This window comes from Herpailurus yagouaroundi, unplaced genomic scaffold (genome assembly GCF_014898765.1).
Source record: "Herpailurus yagouaroundi ecotype Mexico unplaced genomic scaffold, PumYag 142, whole genome shotgun sequence".
Taxonomy (NCBI): Eukaryota; Metazoa; Chordata; class Mammalia; order Carnivora; family Felidae; genus Herpailurus; species Herpailurus yagouaroundi.
The window spans coordinates 25,527,586-25,538,981 of NW_024412397.1; the positions used below are offsets into that span (position 1 = coordinate 25,527,586).

Below are 11,396 nucleotides of genomic sequence, written 5' to 3' on the forward strand. Positions count from 1 at the left end.
GAGCCATCAGCCCAGAGCCTGACGCGGGGCTCAAACTCACGGACCGCGAGATCGTGACCTGGCTGAAGTCGGACGCCAGCTGACTGCGCCACCCAGGCGCCCCTCAAAAAAGAAAGTTTTTAACGTTCTGTCTGTCCATCCTCTGTCATACATGTACCCGTAGAAAATCCAAAAGGTATGGAAAGTTGGAAAATAAGTTTTTCTCTTTCCTTTCTTCCACCCAGCCACCTCCCTTCCCTGGAGGTGATTCCTCATAGCAGTTTCTTTTGAATCTTCTCGAATAATACAAGGTTATTTAAGCATATATGTCTCATGTAGTTTTACAACAGTGTTTATTTTTTTTTTTATTATTTTTTTTTTTTTTAATTTTTTTAACGTTTGTTTTATTTTTGAGAGAGACAGAGTGCGAGCAGGGGAGGGGCAGACAGAGAGGGACACACAGAATCTGAAACAGGCTCCAGGCTCTGAGCCGTCAGCACGGAGCCCGATGCGGGGCTCGAACTCCCGGACCACGAGATCATGACCTGAGCCGAAGTCGGACGCTTAACCGACTGAGCCACCCAGGCGCCCCTACAACAGTGTTTAAACACAAGTGCCAGCATCCTGTACATGCCTTGCTTTTTCTTTTTTTGCTCCTATCCCTTGCTTTTTTTCCCGTACAGTTAAGTAAAATGTATTTTGTAAACATGTGCTTATATGCAACTGTCTTATTCACTCAAATGGCTACAGAAAATAAACTTGAAAAAAACAATGAAAAAAATGAAAAAAAAAAACCCCAACAACCCTCTCTCTGCCCCTCCCCTGCTCACTCTCTTGTGTCTGTCTCTCTCTCTTTCTCTCTCAAAATAAATAAACATTAAAAGAAGTTTTTTTTAAATAAAGTGGTTTGAGGGCGGCGCCTGGGTGGCTCAGTTGGTTAAGCATCGACTTCAGCTCAGGTCGTGATCTCACGGTTTGTGGGTTCGAGCCCCTCGTTGTGCTCTGTGCTGACAGCTCAGAGCCTGGAGCCGGCTTCAGATTCTGTGTGTCCCTTTCTCTCTGTCCCTCCCCCGCTTGTGCGTGAGCACGCACTCTATATCCCTCTCTCTCAAAAATAAACATTAAAAAAAAATTAAAAAGAAAGAAAGAAATGTAACTACCAGAAGCAACGAATGCAACTTATTTAGTTCCTAATTCTAACAGACATTATAAAGCCAACTGTAGAAATGTCAATATGGACTCGGTAGGAGGATTTATTGTTAATTTTGTTGGGTCTGATAATGGTATTACGGTTATAGAAGAAAATGCCCTTATTTTACTTTAAAATACTTTGAAAAAAGTGGGTGAAGCAAATACAGAAACAATCAGAATGGTATTAATTATGAATGGATAAGCCAAATATGGCACATTCATGCAACGGACTATCACTGAGAAATAAAAAGGAATGAGGTATTGATATATGCTGTGACATAACATTCACAGATCCCAGGGACTAGAACATCTTTAGGGGGCTGCTATTCTGCCTGTCACACTAAACCTGTGTAGGTATTGACTATGTGGGTATTCAGTATTCTAGTCACTCTACGTTATTATATGCCTATCAGTTTTTATAATAAAGTTAAAAAGGAGATCTTGGTTTTCATCTGTCAAATTGGCACAAGTCAAAGAGTCTCAAATTGCATTAAATTGACAAAAGGGTGGGGAAACAGACCTTCTTGCCCTGCTTGTAGGAGTATAAATGGACACAAGTTCCATGGAACAGTTTGGCAAGATCTGTCAAAATTATAAACACGAACACTCTGACCCAGCAATGCTACTTTGCAGAATTTATACTAGAGATGTATTTGTACACAGGGGAAGTGATGTGTGCAGCATTATTTGTTATGACAGAAGCCTAAAAACAACATCCACAAATAGAAAACTGATTAAATATTTTCTGTAGATACCCTGCAGCCATTAAAATTAAAAAAAGTTTTTTTGTTTATTTTTGAGAGAGAGAAAAAAACTTTTTTTTAAGTTTATTTCTTTTAAGAGACAGAGACAGCTTGAGTGGGGGAGGGGCAGGGAGAGGGGGAGCCAGAGAATCCCAAGCAGGCTCTGTGCTTGAACTCACAAAAACTGCGAGATCATGACCTGAGCCGAAATCAAGAGTCAGATGCTCAACCCATTGAGCCACTCCAGCACCCCAGTTACATTTCTTAAATGTCTTTATTTATTTATTTTTAGAGAGAGGGGGAGAGGGAGCATGAGCGGGGCAAGGGTGGAGAGAGAGGGAATCCCAAGCAGGCTCTGCGCTGACAGCTGGATCTCACGAACTGTGAGATCATGACCCGAGCGAAACCAAGAGTCAGATGCTTAAGCTACTGACCCACCCAGATGCCCTTTAAATGTCTTTATAATAGACATATTCACTTTCCAGCCCCTGCCACATTTTTTTCCCCCTGTGCTATTAAATTTTTCAACAAACTGGGTGTGTTTTTCTGTAGAATGTTCCACCTTCTGGATTTACCTGATTGCTTCTCATATCTTGTAACTCTGTGTGTGTGTGTGTGTGTGTGTGTGTGTGTGTGTGTGTGTGTGTTTTGTAAACTGGAAGTCAGATTTAATAGCTTGATGCAACTTAAACAGTTTTGGTAAGGGTACTGTGTAAGTGATTCCATATACTTGATATTGTGCTACATCAGGATGCAGAAACTGTGGTTTTGTATCAGTTATCGTGCTAAGATTGATTTGAGGTTTGAGTGTGTTTTAGCCTCCATTGATGACTTTGGTCTGAATCACCTGTTTCATAAGAAATTACAAAATGGTGATATTTTTAATTTGATTCTTTCTTTTGTATTTATTAACTGGAATTTTTCTGTAAAGAAGAACTCTCCTTCATCTTTTAAGTTATATGCAGTTTTTACTCTATGATTAAATAAGGGTAAACACTTAATTCCTTTCCTTCACCAATTTTCAGTATGAAAATAGGATAACGGTGACAAATAAGTATTTCCCCTCTCCCTCAACCCCAGGCTTGGGAGGCCTGTCTCTCTGCCTTTGGATGGTGAATTAAAAAGAAAAAAATCTATGGATGTATGTTGTGGTCCTTATGGTTTTAATTTGCCTTTTTTTTTTAAGTTTATTTATTTATTTTGCGAGAGAGTGTGGGCACGAGTGGGAGAAGGGCAGAGAGAGAGAGGGAGAGCAAGAATCCCAACCAGTCTCCACTCTGTCAGCAGAGCCTGATGCTTGGTTTGATCTCACAAACCATGAGATCATGACCTGAGCCGAGGACAAGGGTCGCTTAACCGACCGAGCCTCCCAGGGACCCCCAATCTGCCTTTCTTTAATGATCAAGGGTATGTGTATTTTTATGTGTTCAAAGAGTAAGGATTATTGCTATTTCCTTTTTGTGAACTATTTATATATTTTGGCAATAATGTTCAATTTCTAGTTTCTGGATACAGTTGGATTGGGCCTTGGAAGTTTCACTTAGTTTACGGTTTCATGTGATAGCATGGATTAGTTGCATGTTATAGGAAGTGGGTACTTAGTACTGCTTCTGAGATCCTTAGAAAGTTAAAGAAGCTGTGGCTTGGTGGGAGACGTCAAACTGAAGACAATTATAGCATCAGCAGAGTACGAAACCGTTTTCCTTCACAATCAACAAAACTAACAGGCAACCGACAGAATGGGAGAAGATATTTGCAAATGACCTATCGGGTCGAGGGTTAATATCCAAAATCGATAAAGAAATTACCAAGCTCAACACCCAAAAACCAAATAATGTAGCGAAGAGATTGGCAGAAGACACGAATAGACACTTTTCCAAAGACGACATCCGGATGGCTAACAGACACATGTAAAGATGCTCAACATCACTCATCATCAGGGAAATAAATACAGATAAAACCACAATGGAATACCACCTCACACCTGTCAGGATGGCTAAAATTAATGACTCAGGAAACAACAGATGTTGGCGAGGATGAGGAGAAAGAGGAACCCTTTTGCACTGCTGGTGGGATGCAAACTAGTACAGCCACTCTGGAGAACAGTATGGCGGTTCCTCAAAAAATTGAAAATAAAACTACCCTCCGACCCAGCAGTGGCACTACTAGATATTTATCCAAAGAACACAGGAGTGCTGATTTGAAGGGGCACATGCACTCCAGTATTTATAACAGCACTATTGACAATAGTCGAAGCATGGAAAGAGCCCAAATGTCCATCACCTGGTGGGTGGATAAAGAAGATGTGGTGTATCTATACAATGGAACACTCCTTGGTAGTCAAAAAGAATGAAATCTTGCCATTTACAACAACGTGGATGGAACTAGAGCGTATTATGTGAGCGAAATAAGTCAGTCAGAGGAGGGCAGATATCCTGTGATTTCACTCATATGTGGAATTTGAAAAACACAACAGATGACATAGCGGGAGGGAAAGAAAAGATAAAAACAGAGAGGGAGGCAAACCAGAAGAGACTCGTAACTACAGAGAACAAACTGGGGGTTGGTGTGGGTGGGTGGGAGGATGGGTTAAAGGGGTGACGGGCATTAAGGCGGGCACTTGTTGGGATGAGCACGGGGTGTCCTTTGTAAGAGTTGAATCACTGGGTTCTACTCCTGAAGCCAAGACTACACTGTATGTTATCTAACTTGAATTAAAAAAAAAGAAAATGAATCTGTTTCCTTACTCCATGAGGAGTTTCTCACTGAGTGCCACTGCTCGTGTTGAAATAAGACTTAGAGGAAAAAGGGCATAGAGAGACTTCGTCATTTGCTGTCACACACGTTTTCTTTTCACTTGGGTAAGCTACGGTACAGCGCAGTTTTTAGTGTCTTCTGAAAGGCATTGAAAAAGACTTAACTAAATGGAGAGAGATACCATGTTTAGAGATGAAGAAGACTACCGTAAAAATGTCAGTTCTTCCCAAATGGACCTACAGAGAAGGTGATTCCAGTTAAAAATCACAACAGCTTTGGGGCGCCTGGGTGGCGCAGCCGGTTAAACGTCCGACTTCAGCCAGGTCACGATCTCGCGGTCCGTGAGTTCGAGCCCCGCGTCAGGCTCTGGGCTGATGGCTCAGAGCCTGGAGCCTGTTTCCGATTCTGTGTCCCCCTCTCTCTCTGCCCCTCCCCCGTTCATGCTCTGTCTCTCTCTGTCCCAAAAATAAATAAACGTTGAAAAAAAAATTAAAAAAAAAATAAATAAAATAAAAAAAAAATCACAACAGCTTTTTATGGGGGCTGAGGGGATAAGGTGGAGAGATTTTGATGAGCTGATTCTAAAACTTAAAACGGCAAAGAGCAAATCCTAATAATCGAAGAAGAAGAAGGGTGCGTATGCGGACACGTGTTTGATTTATGCAGAACTGGCACCTCGGAGCACTGGGGGAAGGATGAACTTCTTAAGGAATAGTGATGCGAAGAATTCGTTAGTTCTTTTTGTCTATTTTGTACCCTCTAAAGCTTGCCATATTTTTGCTGGTGCTTCGTGGTTTGAATTACTGTGGCTTCATAGTTAGTTTTGTTAATTACTGCTCTTTCTCGAAGATCCTTTGCTGTCCTCACGTATTTATTCTCTTTGATGTCATTCCGTTTTCTTAATTCACCCTAGTTTATACGAAAAAGCACATAGGAATCTTAGAAAGCGTGAAAAGTTGTAAAGTGAATAAGCGGCATCGTGCAGGTGTGTGTGTGGGATGGTCCTGGAGGCTTCGTTGGTGGCATTGTACCTCTGCCCCTTTGTGCTGGTATTGTCCCTGCCCCTCGGTGCTGGTGTTTGATGTGTGACCTGTAGAGCCTTGACATTGAGCAGGCCCTGAGCTAGCAGGTGCCGCCTCATTGGCAGAGTCAGAGATGGGATTACCTAGTGTATGAATTACTCAGCACTACGATGAATCTCTGCAGAGAAGACTCTGAATTTAGTTGGTTTTTAGATTGCTCACTCCTGGAATTTCTTGGATCCATATGTGCGGTTTTCAAGTGCAGCCCATTTTTTGCAGCCAAAAATTGATGTCTACCTTTTTTTAAAGACACTGTAAGGCCTTTAGGACTAATCTAATTCTTGCTTACTATAAATTATTTTTGGCACTAGAGTAATCAGATTTTGTTTGAGTTTCCAGGCATGGTTGCAAAATCCTATTAAGATTCTTCAATAGTTTTTAACTTTTCACTGTATTAAAATTACTTGTGAAGCAAAAGTCTGAAATAAAATCAAGATTAATTTAAGAGTAGAGTTTAAATAATATGCTGTTTATTTTTTCTTAATAAAATATTTAAAATTGCTTGTGTGGCCGATTTTATATATTTCTAAATACTAAATAATAGCAGCAAAAACAAGAAACAAAACCGTGCTTATTATTTTTTGGTTTGTGGGCATCCGAGTATCCCCCCGTGAGGGTATGGTATATGGGAACACATTTGTAATTAATATGTGTCGTCCTTGTGACTGGACCAGATGACCTTTCATTATTTATAAGCTATTATTAATTTTGTAAATGTGTATTTTTTAGTTTTTTGAGAGAGAGAGAGGCAGAGCATGAGCGGGGGAGGGGTAGAGGGGGAGACACAGAATCCGAAGCAGGCTCCATGCTCCGAGCTGTCAGCACAGAGCCCGACGTGGGGCTTGAACCCACCGACCGCGAGATCATGACCTGAGCTGAAGTCTGAGCTTGACCAACTGAGCCACCCAGGCGCTCCTGTAAGCTAAATTTATCCATTTACATCTCGGGATATAATGAGGAACTAGATAACGTCTCTTGCCCTCGAAGAGCTTATAATCTGTCTGTAAACCAACACATGAGTGCAGTGGAGCATGAACACAGCAGCAGCGTCTCAGGGTCTGAGGTAGAGCGGGACAGGGTGAGTCACAGATTTCCTGGGAAGAAGTGGCACTTATGTTTTGAAAGGGAATTCATTCTCATGGTTCAAATCCCAGAAGGTACCAAAGGCTATGTCATGGAAGTCTCCTTCCCACCCCTGTGGCCCTCAGCCAGTAGCCCTTTCTGGAGGCAACTGAAGAAGGAGAGATGCTTAAGTGGCCTCCTGAGCCCTAGGGAATAGGAGGGGCTGGCCCCAGTAGGGGAGGGGCAGAGGGGAGGCCCCATGTGTGGAACTGGAAGTGAGGGGCGGGGGCTTGGCAGATTTGAGGGGTCTTGTAAAAAAGAAAGCAGTTTCGATTTTGTCCTAATGTGATTGAAAGATTTGTATCATAAAGGCCGGGATCAGACTTTCATTTTATTAGATACTCTGACTGCCTCACCTTGTGACTGTCACTGTGTCCTTCAGCAGAAATTACGGTTGACCCTTGAACAGCACAGATTTGAACTCTGCGGGTCCACGTGTATGTGGATTTTTTTCTGATAAATGTAGCCCTGTACTGTAAATCTGTTTTCTGTTTCTTACGATTTTCTTTAATGGCATAGTCTTTTCTCTAGCTGACTTTCTATAGGATATAATACATATAGCATACAAATACGTGTAAATAGACTGTGTGTTATTGGTAAGGCTTCTGATCAATAGTAGGCCCTTAGGGGTTAAGTTTGGGTCAGAAGTTATATGTGGTGGTTCCCATGCCAGGGGCACCTGGGTGCTTCAGTTGGTTAAGCGTCCAACTCTTGATTTCAGCTCAGGTCATGATCTCATGGTTGTGAAATTGAACCCCGTGTCTGGCTCTGTACCAGTGTGGAGCCTGCTCGGATTTCTCTCTCTCTCTCTCTCTCTCTCTCTCTCTCTCTCTCTCTGCCTGTCCCTCCCTCTCTTTCTCAAAATAAATAAATTTTGGAAAAAAAAGTTATATGTGGATTTTTCACGGTGCAGGGGTCGGTGCTCCTAACCCCCCTGCATTGTTCAGGGTCCACTGTATTACTTCTTCAGTGTCTTTGTTTTGTTTTGTTTTTTAAATAATTCGGTTACAGGATCAGTTATGTATGTTTCAGGTAGGTGCAATGTTAGAAGGTATATGGATGCTGTGTAGGATAGTCAGGATTACAGGACTCTGGAAAGTGTTTTGGAGGGGTTGGAATGTGCCACCCGGGCGCCCCTGTAGCTGGAACTTTAAAAATTATCATTTATTTTTGTCTGAAAAGATAATACGTTCTTGAGGTCCCAAATTCAAAAGACACAAAAGGTTACAAAGCGGGAAGTCTCCCTTCCTCCATCCTGTTGTGTGTCCCGTTGCCTTCCCCAGAGGCAGCCGATGTTGCCAAGTGTTCTTAGATGTGCTTTCAGAGGACGTCTCATGCTGTCTTAGTCCGTTTAGGCCCCTGTAACAGACCCACCCCCCCCCCCCCCCCCCCGGACTGGGGAGCTCACGAACAAGCGGAGTTTTCTGCTCACGGTTCTAGCGGCCGGGAGTCTGCGGCTGTGACATCAGCATGACTGGGTGAGGGCCCTCTTCCTGGTGTGTAGTCAGGACCTTCTCTGGCCCTCACGTGGTAGAAGGGGTGAGCAGGCTCTGTGGGGGCCTTTCTAATAATGGGAACTGATCCCATGCCTAATCCCATCACCTTTTTGGGGTTAGGATTTCAACATATGCATTATGGGAGGGGGATCCAAACATTCAGACCGTAGCACGTGCATTTATAAACGCATGCACATACATCCCCCTTGTTTTAGACAATAACGTATGTTACATGCACTTCTGTACCTTGGGGTTTTGGATTGTATTTTGGAGAGCCTTCTCTATATTAGCTTCCTCATTCTTTTTGATGCGGGCATAGCATATGCCCTGAATATACCAAAATTAATATAGCCAAATACATTAACCATTCGGATTGCTTCCAATGTTTTGTTATTACATTGCAAGCGAGTGCCACAATGAATAGCCATGTACGTATGGATGAAAGCGGTTCTTGTGCTGTGAGTAAAGCATGACTGAAGGACTTGCATTAACTCTTCTAGTTTGTGTTGGCAGGGCATGAGACACAAGTGTGATAGGTGGGGACCAGATTTTACGGATCACTAAAAACGCTTCCCAACATGATTCATGGTGTTGCAGGGTAGAGTCATAAGCCTGCCCGGGTCTAGTGGCCTGGAGAAGGGTGCTTACTTTGGGCCACACCTGTTGAAAAGCTGAGGATTAGCATTGTAGGTTCTTGTTGAGTGGGTTTGGCTAAAGTATTGTTTTAGGGAGATCACTTGTTAGGGAGGGTGAATGGTAGATTGGAAGGAGCAGGAAAGAAGAGAAAGTAGGGCAGGAAACCCACATGCCAGGCGCTGCGGTAATGGATCCACCGCATGATGAAGGTCTGAGTGTCTGTGCCGACGCAGGAAATGGAAAGTACCGCATCCTCCTGGAACTGGCATAGCCAGCTAACAGAACAGTGCATAGAATGATGTATTTTAGGGGCGCCTGGGTGGCTCAGCCTGTTAAGCGTCTGACTTCAGCTCAGGTCATGATCTCACGGTTTGTGAGTTCGAGCCCCACATCGGGCTTTGTGTGGACACCTCAGAGCCTGGAGCCTGCTTCAGATTCTTTGTCTACTCCTCTATATCCTTCCCCACTCCTGCTGTCTGTCTGTCTGTCTCTCTCTCAAAAGTAAATAAACATTAAGAAAAACATTTTTTTAAATAAAAAAGAATGATATATTTTAAAAGTTCTTTTGTTTTAAATTGATACTTGATTCGAACATAAATACTTAATGAGCTTACAGTTCTAGATTTGAGAGCAATGCTCAGCCATATAGTGACAGCTTGTGCACTTATTTTTTAATTTTAATTTTTATTGAATTACGCTTGACATGCAGGGTTCTATTAGTTTTAGGTGGACAACCTAGTGATTCAACAATTCTCCTTCTGCATTGTGCAGTGCTCCCCACAATGTGTAGTTGCCACACAACATCATTACAGCACTATTGATTGTGTTCTCTGTTGTACTTTTCATCCCATGACTTATTTTATGACTGGAAGTTTAAACCTCTCAATCCCCTCCACTTATTTCCTCCATTCCTCCACCTCCCTCTCCTAGCAACCACCAGGTTCCTTTCCTTTCCTTTCCTTTCCTTCCCTTCCCTTCCCTTCCCTTCCCTTCCCTTCCCTTTCCTTCCCTCCTTCCTTCCTTCCCCCTCCTCCCCTCCCCTTCCTTTCAAATGTTCATTTTTTTTTTAATTTTTTTTTTAACGTTTATTTATTTTTGGGACAGAGAGAGACAGAGCATGAACGGGGGAGGGGCAGAGAGAGAGGGAGACACAGAATCGGAAACAGGCTCCAGGTTCTGAGCCATCAGCCCAGAGCCTGACGCGGGGCTCGAACTCACGGACCGCGAGATCGTGACCTGAGCTGAAGTCGGATGCTTAACCGACTGCGCCACCCAGGCGCCCCTCAAATGTTTATTTTTGAGAGAGAGAGTGCAGGCAAGCACGATCAGGGGAGGGGCAGAGAGAGAGAGGGAGACAGAGAGTTCCAAGCAGGCTCCTTGCTGTTAGTGCAGAGCCCCTCTTGGGGCTTGAACTCATGAACCGTGATATTATGACCTGAGCTGAAATCAAGACTCGGGTGGATGCTTAACTGACCGAATCACCCAGGTACCCCTGTTCTCTGTGTTTATGATTCTGTTTCTGTTTTTGGTTTGTTTGTTTGTTTGGTTGTTTGTTTATTTATTTATCTATCTATCTATTTATTTATTTTAAGAGTCCACATGCTTTTGTATACTTATTAAGAATGAGAATCATTTTACCGAAAAGGTGCACTGACTTTTTGAGTGACCTGTAAGGAATGGAGGCAGTGAAGCATGATAGGGGGAGCATAGATTTTGGAGCCAGACCAACTTTGTCTGGTTCCACTGTCTCAGCTCCACTACTGACTAGTTTTGTGAATTTAGGCAAGCTGCTTAATCTCACTGGGACTTTTGAAGCTTCTGTAAAATGGAAATGGTAACACCTGCCCTCTAGATTTTTTGGTGTGTGTGTATGGGGGGGGGGTATAAAACACCATAAAGCATGTAAAAGTGTTTGACTTTCTGCTTCTTTCAAGGATTAAATATCAATCAGTTTAAAAAAGAGGAAAGGCTCTGTCTTGGGACAGTCTAAAATATTTGAGGGCTGAAAAAAAAGCAACAGGAATTACCAGTTTCTCCGATAACTGCTATTTCCTAAAGTTTGAGAATACTCTCTTTTGAATTAATTGTTCAGTTGTTTCAGAAAATTAGATCAGCCACGTAGTATAGTAATACTTGTCTTTGTGCTTGCATAATGTCCTTTTATAAAGATCACCTTTAGAAACCTTTACTGCATTGTGAAAATTGTATTATGTTTTCCAACCACTAGATGGCGCTCAAACAAGGCAAGAAGGCGGCTTTTGGCACACACAGTTAACTTAAGCTCATTTTTACTTTACTTTACTTTATTTTATTTTATTTTATTTTATTTTATTTTATTTTATTTTATTTTATTTTATTTTATTTTATTTTATTTTATTTTATTTTATTTT

General features: G+C 42.3%; 1 protein-coding gene across 5 annotated transcripts in view; it reads left to right on the forward strand.

Annotated features, from left to right (window-relative positions):
• DYM (dymeclin) overlaps positions 1–11,396 on the forward strand; it is a 360,650-nt gene that overhangs the window by 28,037 nt on the left and 321,217 nt on the right. The window lies entirely within an intron of this gene.